At 33.2% G+C, this 12,958-nt stretch overlaps 1 protein-coding gene across 1 annotated transcript in view; it reads left to right on the forward strand.

Moving 5' to 3' along the window:
* The first annotated feature begins 1,656 nt into the window (after positions 1 to 1,656).
* LOC145284788 (uncharacterized) overlaps positions 1,657 to 12,958 on the forward strand; it is a 58,471-nt gene continuing 47,169 nt past the window's right edge. Inside the window, exon 1 of the mRNA XM_080133754.1 lies at positions 1,657 to 1,770. The gene's annotated coding sequence lies outside the window, so the exon portion shown is untranslated. The remainder of the gene's footprint in view (positions 1,771 to 12,958) is intronic.

Genomic DNA, 12,958 nt, shown 5'->3' on the forward strand with positions numbered 1-12,958 from the left:
GTCTGATACAACATGACTCGGTTTACACGTCAATATCATGTCCCTTGGCTAAACAGCATACATAGATTTATACGTTTATTACTATTATTATTTTTATCATCGTTAAAAGAACAATATCTTACATCCACTAGATAACACATGACACGTTTTAATATATCATCTCCTCCAATATAAACCAATATACAACATATATATTATATATCATCTTCTTAAGTGTGATCCTGGTCAAGGAAGCATTAGAATACTCAGAGAGCTCATATTATAGGTTAATCTGAAGATGGGCTTAATTGAGGTCGAATCGCTGCAAACCTTTGAATTTCACTTTCTATTGTTAACCAAGTAATTGTCTAATTCAACAACGAAGGAAAATAATTAATATTATCTTGCCTGAGTCTATCAGAACCCTCTAAGAGGAGAATTGTTATCAATGATAATAAGAGTATTTGATTATTTTAGTTATTTATTCATGTCTGTGAATAGATTCAACTCAAATAAATCAGAGAATATTCCTATCTCTGCCTCTAATGTATCAATCTATATCGAAGCGGTATTCACCCATAGATAAGTTGGACCGGCTTTCCCCGAAGGAGGAATGTTCATGAAATATCAGATTCATAAGCGGTTTCAAGTCGCTTATATATATATATATATATATATATATATATATATATATATATATATATATGTATATATATATATATATATATATATATATATATATATAGAGAGAGAGAGAGAGAGAGAGAGACGAAGTTAGGCTTTTTGCAGTTCTTGCAAGGAGGTGTCAACGTCTTTCTACATACAGCGCCTGGTATTCTCGAATAGTCATCCATTTGGTATTGAAGAAGTTCAGTGTTGCCTAACTTTGGTGATCTAACGAGAACCGATGTGTCAGCGTGATTTTACCGTATTTATCTCTTAGTGATTGGACGATTCCAATATTTTCCCCGATTCCGATATAATTACCGATTCTGTACTAAATTCTCGATTCCGATACAATTTCCAATTCCGATTCTTCACAAATCTCTAAATATTCAACTATAAAATGATTATTTTTCCGGATTACCTGTAAAAACGCATGCCAAAATTGCATATATTTTCTCAAACGTGGGGATGATTTCTATAGTTTAGTTTTACTTGTAATTTAAAATCAATAAATATTTATTATTATTTTATTACTATCAGCAGTAAAAGATTTTATTTAAAACAAAAGCAATGACAAAATAATTGAAATAGTCGTTTTTTATCATCGGAAAATAGACACAATTTTTTTTTCCGATTCCGATACCCCCAAAAGTTTTTTCGATTCCCGATCTCCGAATCCGATTCTGATTAATCGTCCCAACACTACTATCTATCTATCTATCTATCTATGTGATTTTCTCTCTAGCTTCCTGACCTCATCCTATCAACACCACTATAAGCCAGCCTTTAAAAACGCCGGACTATCATGATGTGGGCAGCCTGATTGATACCAATTACTTGTCTGGTAGATAAATTAATGAGATCGATATTACAACTCTCATTAATACAGAAGGCGTCATAAAGCAGCTGCTTCCGCATCGCTTTCCTTCATTTTCATCTTGTTCTCCTTCAACAAACTTTTGTTTCCCCCGTGCTGTTAGCTGTTACGGAGAGAGAGAGAGAGAGACAGAGAGAGAGAGAGAGAGAGAGAGAGAGAGAGAGAGAGAGAGAGAGCCGCGCCCAGTCAGGCATGATAGACCAAGTTTAAATCCGGGGGCAAGCCAATGTAATGTGCTTCATGCTAAGGTAAGTACACTTGTATTTCAAAATAGGGACACCATAACCACGCATACACTGCAACACACAAATGCATGCATACAAATACATAAACATAAACGCACATATATATATATATACGAGCATTAGTTCTTGTAAACACACACACACACACACATACACACGAGGACTTGGTTTTTCTGTGGAAAGCAACCATTTATTAAGTCGCCTGACGAGGACTTCTGGTTTTAATCGACCATTTGTCCGAAATACTAGCATGTCCAATGTCGCGATCATGTAAATTTGTTTACATTAATAAAAATATATCGTGCTCTTCTTTTACTGAGCACTCTTAATAACCTTGTTAAATTAATTAGTTATCACTTTTGAATACCTTTAAACCGGTATATATATATATATATATATATATATATATATATATATATATATATATATATATATAAACACACACACGAAGGGTGTCTTAGAAGTCTCACATTATCTACGTTTTTATAAAAAATACAAATACTATCTATTTTCTAGTTCATTTGCTTAACAGATGGACGATTCCCGTCCACAACAGACTTGAGATGCCCCTATATTAAAAAAAAAAATAATAATCAGGGGGCACATCTGATGATCGGAGTGGCCACTTCATGAAGGTCAGCGTACGGTGTGCAACTCCTGTGACATCCTGTAGATTTGCTGAGTGAGAAAGATTTCGCATTGTCATAGTTACTTGTAAATGAAACAAATTATTTGTGCTTCGTATTCATCGGAGCTTGATAAACATTCGTTTGTTTACAATAAAATAATTCCTCTTGTGGTTCGATCATACACCGGTTTTATATGGTCCGACGGACGCTTGTAGTTACGGAAACATCCTCAAAGAAAAGCTGACAAAATAAGCGTTTATCATAGTTAAAATCGTCCCGTTTTTAATAAAAGATTCAGAGCCTGTCTACAATCGTCCATATGCATAAAATAAATAAGCGAATAAAACAAGACATAAAATAATAAATAAATAAATAAATAAATAATCCATAGGATGTGCGTACCTACCTGTGACGGAAAAAATACTTGACACCAAAAAATCGACCATGTAGCTTAATCTTAATAACCGCTATATATATATATATATATATATATATATATATATATATATATATATATATATAGTCTTTGAAGTTTTTAACATTTAAAACTATACAAAAAATATTTTTTATCATTCGTTAGAAAACCATCTAGTCAGTAAGTCATTTAATCACCTGCAATCACTGCATCAACTCACTCTCGAATTTACTATAATACTAATAATTTATTTTTCAAGGGATCATCAGTTGTTTACCATGAAACACTGTTTCGGGGATTTAAAAACAAAACAGTATATTACATCATGGCTCCCCAGCAGTGTTGATCAAATACCACCACCCTTAATCTTAGGAAGAAGACATGTTACAAACATTTGATCCAATTTTCTATTCTTAATTGCAATTACTAACTTTTTGATACTATAAAAATGAATTTCTTACCTGTGCGATTCATCAATTTCCATATTTAAAATGGATACATTTTTTTATTTTTTAATTTATCAGTCTTGTATTTATAAGATTAGGATTAATCCATTTAACTACTTATCACCCCCACTATGATTAGTATTTAGTATATTTACATTCTTATTTATTTAAAATTTGATATATAAAGGTTAAAATATTTTTACATATATACATTTATATATATATATATATATATATATATATATATATAAATTTATTATACGTAATTATAAATATATTTTATACATTGCTAATATAGTTTTGGATTTCCTTTATTAATATAGTCTGGTTTATCTTAAACGATTCAAAAGCATCAGGATACCGAACAAATGCTTTATTTAACTGTTTAAATATTTTATCTTTATCCCCACCTTGTTTTATCATCCTTATTACTAAGCTAGAAACTAATGGTATAAAATCTGTTAATTTTAAAGTAACGCGAGCTATTATCAAAAACTCTGACATAATGGTTCCATAAAACTTAAAAACAGGGCAGGTGCTATCTTTATGGGGCATAGATTTTGCTTTTATTCTGGAATTTATTTTATCTAATTTTTCTTTCACTGGTTGGGAATTATTTACTACCCAAAATAGATTTATATTATTATAGAATTTACTTTTCAGGTGAAAATTATTTATTTGATTTATAATTAATTTAAATATTTTAGATATAGCTTTACTTAAAGGTTTAGTGATGCACGTCTTTGAACCTACAATAAATCTAGCACCAACTGGATTTTTATGCATTTTAGGTATCCAATACATACATGGAAGATTTTTGTGTTTGTCTTCTAACTTTAATCCTACTTTTTCACTAATAATACTATAATTCAAAATAATGCTATCTAAATTACTATTACTTACTTTATAAGTATCCGAAACGTTACCTATAAGTCCTATTTCTATCAATAAACGTTGTATATAATATTTTTTTACATATAAAAGCTATATTGTTTGCCACTTTATCAATCGGAACTATTACAAACTTTTCTGAATTTTTTAAAAGAGGATTGGTTTTTCTAGGGTGTTTAAATTGTTTTATATGTTTAACCTTTTCATTTACGCATTCAAATATACTATTTTTCCATGCATCAAACGTAGACTGTGCTAATTTATATTTCTTTACAATAGACATAAAACCTTCTAGTGCTTTAGTTACTTCTTTAACGCATTTAGTGTAATTTAGGCATTTAGATTCTCTATAATTTGGACCCTTACTAAGTAGTTTTCTTAATTTATGGTTATTTACTATCTTTAAATCTCCTGTAATTACATGTTTTATCTCATTATTACAGAAAGGAGAGGAATTACATTCACATTCTGGAATATTTATAATATTATCATTTATATTTATATGTTCTACCGTTTTCTTATAATTAAAAATCTTATTGCGTATTGTTGGCCCTAGTTTATATGTAACTATTGGTTTTTGATCTTTTGTCTGTAATTCATTTGGAAGTAATTGTATAGTTTTTTGTTTATTAAATATTTTAGGTAAATTTACATCATCAAAACCTTTATTTTCATACAAAACTACACAAACATTTTTAGGTTTCTTTTTTATATCGTTCACTGGTGGCTTATATAATTTAGTGTCGATTATATCCAGAATATATTCATACCATTGAATGAAATAATCCTTCCTATATATCGTATCCAGTTGTAATAATATTTTAGATGCTATTTCCTTCAAAACTTTCTTTTTTGTTGGATTAAGCAATTTTCTTATATAATTGAACGACTCATAAATTTGATTAATAATAATATCTTTAATTTTACTAAAAAAATCCTCGCATGAAATAACTGATTTTCTATTATTTCTATTAACATGAGTTCTATCTCTAATACCGTAGCGAGGCAAAGCTGGTTATAATCTACCTATAATTTCAGAATCTTGTAGGTTATTTTTTTTAAACTTTAATATTCAACCCATATGGGTAAATTACTCGCATTTTTTTAATTATATCGTCTTCCTTATCCTGACGCATCCTTAGGATATCGTTATCTACATTACCTAGACTATTATATCCATTACTTTCAAATTTTTCAATTATTTGTACGGAAAAAGACGACTGACTACAGGTTTCTTTAAAATGTTTAACAGCATGAATACATCCCTTAGTGCTAGTCCTATGCAAATTCATGCGTTTATTTAGAGGCATTACAGTTTCCCCTACGTATTGTAAATTACAGTTTTTACAGGACAACAGGTAGACCAAATTTTGGGACCTACATGACAAATCTTCTTTAGAATGATTTATAACAGAATAAATTTTATTAGTCACATTTGACTTATATTCTTTCGATGTTATAAGAATATTACAAGTTTTACATAAGGGTGCTCCACAAGGAGCAACCTTAAAATTATTATCGGCCGAACAAGTCCCATTTGCCACTTCGAAAGAAGGATATATATATATATATATATATATATATATATATATATATATATATATATATATATATATATGTATATATATATATATTAGGGATGGGACGATTACAATATTTTTCCCGATTCCGATACAATTACCGATTCCGTACTAAATTCCCGATTCTGATACAATTACCGATTCCGATTTTTTATAAATTTCTAAATATTTAACTATAAAGGTATTATTTTTCCCCCCGTTTGCTATAAAAACACATCTTAAAATTCCTAATTTTAATTTTATTATTACTACAAGCAGTGGGAGATGTTTCTTCAACCAAAATCAAATAAAAAAGCTGATTTAAGGAATCGGTTGTGGTATCGGAAAATAGGCTCAAATTTTTCCAATTTCGATACCAATTCAGATGCCCCAAAAAGCTCCGATTTTTCCGATTCCCGATTCCGAATCCGATTTATCGTCCCAAATTCAACGCTATTTCACACGATTAATGGTAGCCGAATGGATACGGCCTCCGCTAATCGAGCCAGAGATGTCTCGTGTCGCGGGGTTCGAATCGTTCGACTGGTAGTAATCGTGACACCCTGCACTGAAGAATCCCGAAAGGATGAAACACTAGTGTCTGTAGGTATTTAATTATTATAGTAAAAAAAAATAATTATGACAGCCCCTTTAAGAAATTCGTTTCTTATCGTTGAGCACTTTCAGTGGAATTAAAAAGTCGGTCAATTTAGCTCTTATGCGTAGATCATCGTATAACGATTTGATCACTGTCTGTCTGACGTAATGAACATTTAAATTAAAATGTTTAAAATGTAACGCTATTTCACACGATTAATGGTAGCCGAATGGATACGGCCTCCGCTAATCGAGCCAGAGATGTCTCGTGTCGCGGGGTTCGAATCGTTCGACTGGTAGTAATCGTGACATCCTGCACTGAAAAATCCCGAAAGGATGAAACACTAGTGTCTGTAGGTATTTAATTATTATAGTAAAAAAAAAAAATAATTATATATATATATATATATATATATATATATATATATATATATATATATATATATATATATAAATAAGGCAGTAGTCACCAACAATGTGTATTTTTTAACATTATTTTATTATTCCGTGTCTTGGTTTTTCATTGAGAATTATGTTTGGATCATTGTAATAATGTTTTTAAGTCATTGAAATCGTTTACGCGCGTTTCAGACGGTCTGTGATGCGTCCTCGTCAGAAATTATTTTCAAATGTGTTGGAGATGTAAAAATGGCGATTTTCGTAGTTAATTTGAAGTTTTTCCAAGGGGTGGAGGCTTGTAAGTGTTTATTATTCATTGGTATGCTGAATTTTTATTGCTCTTTTATTGGGCCTGTCCAGGGAGACGTTGACCTGGCTGTAGTCGCTATCTCTTTCTGCTAATGTTTTTTTCTTTTGCTTTAGGGTGGGGTAGTGTGTGTGTGTGTGTGTGTGTGTGTGTGTGTGTGTGTGTGTGCGCGTGTGTGTGCGTGTGTGTGTTTGCTTTTATTGGTTTGGGAATGTGTATATTGTTTTATAGTATTTTGGGGTTATTTGCTTCCTTAGGAAGGCGGCTGTGGTCCGAGGTCGTTACTAATGTGTATGTGTGGGGAGGGGGGGCTTGCTCTTCTGAAATAAGGGTAGGGGTGCTTTCATTCTATTTTAATATTTATTTTTTGGATTCTTGGATTTTAGTATCGTGATTTTTCGTTTTAGTCTTTTCGGGTATTCCTTATATTATGTTTGTTTAGAAAGAGGGGTGTATTCAAAATAGGGGATTTTTTTAATGTTTCTATTTATTTGTCTCCCCATGTGGGTATGGCCAGACCCAGGATCGGTTCCTAGTGTGGGGAAGATTTTGTTCCCCAGAGGGGGGCATTGGAGGGGGTATAGGTATGGGAGGGGGATGATAGAAGGGATGATAGTCGTTTCAGTCATGAGGGGGTTCTCCTCCACTGACTGAGGAGGGAGCGAAGTGTTGGAACAGATATGATACTATGGTTCTAGGTGTCTCCTAGTGTTGTTGGTTTCGAGGTTAAGTAGGGTTGGTATTGTTCAGTGTGTTGTATTAGAGATAGGGGTGTTATGTCTGTGTGTGGTTGTATGCGCGCACGTGTGTGTGTGTTTTAATGTGTCGGTTCTGATTTATGTGTGGGTGTGTATATGTGTATGTGTATGGGTGTGCATGCGAGTGTACCTTGCATTTCATGTTTTTGTGTGATGGTATTATGTTCTGTTCAGTTCAGGAGTGAATCTCGTGATGAAGTTTTTTTCCTGTGTAAGTAAATAAAAATAATTGTCTGTTTGGAAGTTTGGCATTATTTTGAAGCTGTTTCCACTGCATGTGTGTACGTGTTTTGAAACATAGAGGTGTCTGTTATCTGCAATTTTGATGTTGCTCTTATGTAAGACGACTCTATTGCTGAAATTTTTGGTGGCGCCTATGTAGGATTTGTTGCATGCTGTGCATCTTAGTGCATATACTACATTTCTGGAGGTGCAATTTAGATCCTTTTTTATTTTGAATGTTTGTGCTGGGTTTTTGAATGTGTATGTGTTACCTTCTATTATTATGTCACATTCTCCACATCGCGGTTTATTGCATTTTGTAACTCCTTTTGTAGTATGCGGGACGAGTTTTGAGGAAGTTAGGATGCGTTTTAAGTTTTTTGGTTGGCGTTTGCTTTTTATTATTTTTGTTGTTTTAGGTATGTTGTTTAGTTTGTCGTTCTGATTGAGGAGGATAAGGTTTTTTGTTATCTGTGTGAATATATATATATATTACTCTTTTTCATCCAAAACCAGGCATATTGCGGACTTTGAACGTAGGTAGCTTCTATTTGGGATCGTGTCTAACAGATGACTGTGGGGATTGGAGCAGCGAGATGTTTGTTCACATTACATTTATAAATCTGCAAATTTATAATAGGATTATATAAGTGAATGCACGTGTGTCCGTCTAGATTTGATAATCACATATGCGAATGTAATTTTATGAGCAAAGAAATCTTAATATTAATATTAACTGATAATAATGATAAAGGAATGTTATGTGGTTACATATGCAAATATATTTCTTTATGGACAAGGAAGAAGGGCTTAATCTTAATATTAACTAATAATCTATTATATAAATCTCACCTGTCTGTTTAAATGTATGTATATATGTATGTATGTCTGCCTTTCCACAGAAGCGATGGATTTTCAAGAGATTGGTATCGTTTTGAAGCTTGACCTTTTGGACGACAAATATCGAGAAATTGGCAAAAATAATTAATTCCTTCATCTTCAACTGGGCACTTTTCTACAAGGAGGGAGTCGCTTCCTTCACCGATATTTTCGAAAGTCATCCCCTCTTTTCGATTGACTAGCGTTAGCTTCCGGTTTGGCGATGGACGCAACGGCAAAGACGTCATGTATTTTTTCTCACATTCTTTTCCTCCTTCGCGGTACGGATTCGAGCCTGCCTGCCTAATACCAAATATTTATTTATTTATTTGCTCAACACACACCTCCAAACATCCGGGCAACGCCGGGCCCCCAGGCTAGTAACAAAGAAAGTAAAGAATAATTATATATGCAAATTTAATTTTTATGAGCAAAGAAATGAAAACTTATATTCAATAACTGATAATTAAATTACTCATTAGGAGTAGTCATACAGGCCATCATCAAAGATTTCTTTTTTAGAACAACTTGTGGTGTTCTCTGGGATATGAGTGACGAGAAATCGCCCCAGATTTCCAGTACTCTCTACTTTTTTCTTTTTTTTTTACACGGTGGTCACCACTTATCCAGGCCCGGAAGCCACTCAGGGATAAGGGTTATTGCAAGTCTTTCGATAACCATTGCAGATGAATTTGCGTTACCGTAACAGCCACTTACCATTGATTTCTCGTTGGCGGCGATCATTAGTCTTCAGTGAAATTTGGACCCCAAGATTACAGCCCTCTTTGCACTCATGCAGCGGAGGTCTAGCTAATCTTAATACCCTGTATGTCAAATTTCGAGTCTGAAGACCGAAAATTGACAGTTATTTGGCAGGGAAATCTACACAGACAGACACACACGCAGACATTTTCACTTTTATAGATATATAGATTCCAAATGTTTAGACCGAAAATTGACTGAGTAATTTCATAGAGACCGCAGAGGTCAATTTTTTTTAAACTTTGACCCCAATTATGACTCATTAGCCTTCATTGTTTTCGTTTCAAATGAAATTATAAAGTTGTGTCCATGGCCAAGTTACCTATATCTAAAATTGCAAGTGTTTAGACCCAAAATTGGCGAAGGAGTTAGGTATGGTTCTCAAATATCAAATCGTTGAACTTTGACCCCTTAACAGTCAAAGTTTGGGCCGAAACCCGATTAAAAAGATTTTCCAAAATTTCAATACCCTGAATGTCAAATTTCGAGTCTTTAGACCGAAAATTGACAGAGTATTTGGTAGGGAAATGTACACACACATTTTCACTATATATATATATATATATATATATATATATATATATATATATATATATATATATTAGCATTTCAGCACGGCGTTGGCGGGGTGTTTGGAGGTGTATGTTGAGCAAAAAAAAAAAATGTGGTAGTAGGAAGGCGGGCTCGAACCCGTACCGTGAAGGAGGAAAAGATCGGGGAAAAACGTGACGTCTTTGCTGTTACGACCACTGTCAAACCAGGAGTGACGTAGGTTTATACCCAAAATTGGCGGAGGTGTTTGGTTGAGTTCTCAAATGTCAAATCGTTGAATTTTGACCCCTTAACAGTCAAATTTCTGGCCGAAAGTATATTACAAAGATTTTCCCAAATCTCAGTATCCTGTATATCAAGTTTCGAGTCTGCAGAATGAAAATTGACAGAGTTATTGCGTAGGGAAATGTACACAGACACACAGACACAAACACAAACAGACAGACGGACAGACACGTTCACTTGTATATATATATATATATATATATATATATATATATAGAGAGAGAGAGAGAGAGAGAGAGAGAGAGATAGAGAGATAGATAGATAGATAGATAGATAGATAGATATAATATTATTCATTACCCACGTATGTTTCATCTTAACCAAAAATTATCAGTGTTGTAATATACAAGTGCATTACCGGTCACAGAATTTGAAACCTGACTAAAGTCACCTTTGACATCTATTAGATATCTTTAACCTTGCGAATACTGAAGTAGCTATAAGACGGAATAATGAACATATGCCTAAATTTTTTAAATGAACATTGTCATTCTCAGTAATGTTCAACCAAGGAGATCGAATTTTGCAATATTGCTTCAGTTAAAAGCTTTATATATATATATATATATATATATATATATATATATATATATATATATATATATATATATATATATTAGCATGGGTGCCCGGCGTTGCCTGGGTGTTTGGAAGTAGGTGTTGAGCAAAGAAAAAATGTGGTAGTAGGAAGGCAGATTCGAACCCGTAACGCGAAGGAGGAAAGAACGGGGGAAAAAGGGACGTCTTTGCTGTTACGACCACCGCCAAACCGGAAGTGATGTAGGTTTAAATTAAGGCTAGACAATCGAAAAGAGGGGATGACTTTCGAAAATATTGGTGAAAAAACGACCCCCCCTCCCTGTAGAAAAGTGCCCAGTTTAAGGTGAAGGAATTAATGTTTTTAGCCAATTTTTCGATATTTGTCGTCTGAAGGTTCGAGCTTAAAAAGGATACTGATATTGTGAAAATCCGTCGACTCTGTCGGAAGCTTTAGGCAGACATGCAAACATACATACATAGATTTATATATTGGTAGCTCAAATTTCCGACCCAAACCGATTAAAAAGCTTGCCCTATCTCTGAATATGTAAAATTTCAAATGTTTAGACCAGAAATTTTCTAGCAATTTGGTAGAGACCGCAGAGGTCAATTTTTTTTTTTAACTCTGACCCCTATTATGACCCCTTAACATTTATTTTTTGGGGGGCTCAAATCAAGTTATTAAGTTATATCCATGTCAAAGGAACCTATATCTAAAATGTTTATACCCAAAATTGGCGGAGGAGTTTGGTAGAGTTCTCCAAGGTCAAATCGTTGAATTTTGACCCCTTAACAGCTAAACTTCTGGCCGAAAACCGATGATAAAGATTTTCCCAAAACTCTGTGCTCTGTATATCAAATTCAACGTTTCTAAAAGTATTGACCTCTACGGTCTGTACCAAATTACTTAACCAATTTTTGGTATAAACATTTGAAATTTTACATAAAGTGTATTCAGACGTAGAAGAAGCTTTTTAATATTTTTTGTTTGAAAATTTGGCCTCCAAGGAATCAAAGTTCAAAAGATTTTACCTTTGTAGTCTCTAGCAAACCACTTAGCCAATTTTGAGTCTAAACAGTTGAAATTAAACATAAAGTTATTCGGACATGCAGCAAGCTTTTAAATCAGTTTTGGGGCGAAAATTTCGCTGACAAGAGGTCAGAGTTGAAGGAGTTGACCCTGGCAGGCTCTAACAAATTCCTCTGGCAATTTTGGGTCTAAACACTTGAAATGTTAGATGTAGGTTACTTGGACATAAGTCAAACATTTTAATTTACTTTGAGCCAAAAACTATATATGTCAAGTGGTCAAATTGGGGTAAAAATTATAAAAAGAATTGACGTCTGCGGTCTTTACCAAGGTTTTTCTTTGGTAATTAAGGAAGTCTATTATATAGAAAGGCATTGCGGTACATATTCACACTTTTTAATATATACATATTCACATAAAATTATGAACAGTACAAAGGACCAGAACGAAGCTCTGCTGAGCTGCTAGTATGTCTATAAAAGTGAAAACGTGTGTGTGTGTGTGTGTGTGTACACTTCCCCACCAAATAACTATCAATTTTCGGTCTACAGACACGGAATATAACATAGGGGGTAACAAGATTTGGAAAAATCTTTTTATTTTATGTTCGGCCAGAAATTTTGCGGTCAAGGGGTCAAAGTTACACGATTTGACCTTTGAGGACTCTACCAAACTTCTCCGCCAATTTTGGGTATAAACACTTGAAATTTTAGATATAGGTTGCTTGGATATGGATGTAACTTTATAATTTGATTTCAGCCCTAAATAAACAATATTAAGGGGTCATAATTAGGGTCAAATTTAAAAAAAAAAAATTGACCTCTGCGATCTCTACCAAATTACTCAGCCAATTTTTGGTCTAAATATTTGAAATTTTACATAAAGTGTATTCAGATATAGGGCAAGCTTTTTAATATTTG

Source organism: Euprymna scolopes, chromosome 9 (genome assembly GCF_053919585.1).
Source record: "Euprymna scolopes isolate OS-2025 chromosome 9, ASM5391958v1, whole genome shotgun sequence".
NCBI classification, from domain to species: Eukaryota; Metazoa; Mollusca; class Cephalopoda; order Sepiida; family Sepiolidae; genus Euprymna; species Euprymna scolopes.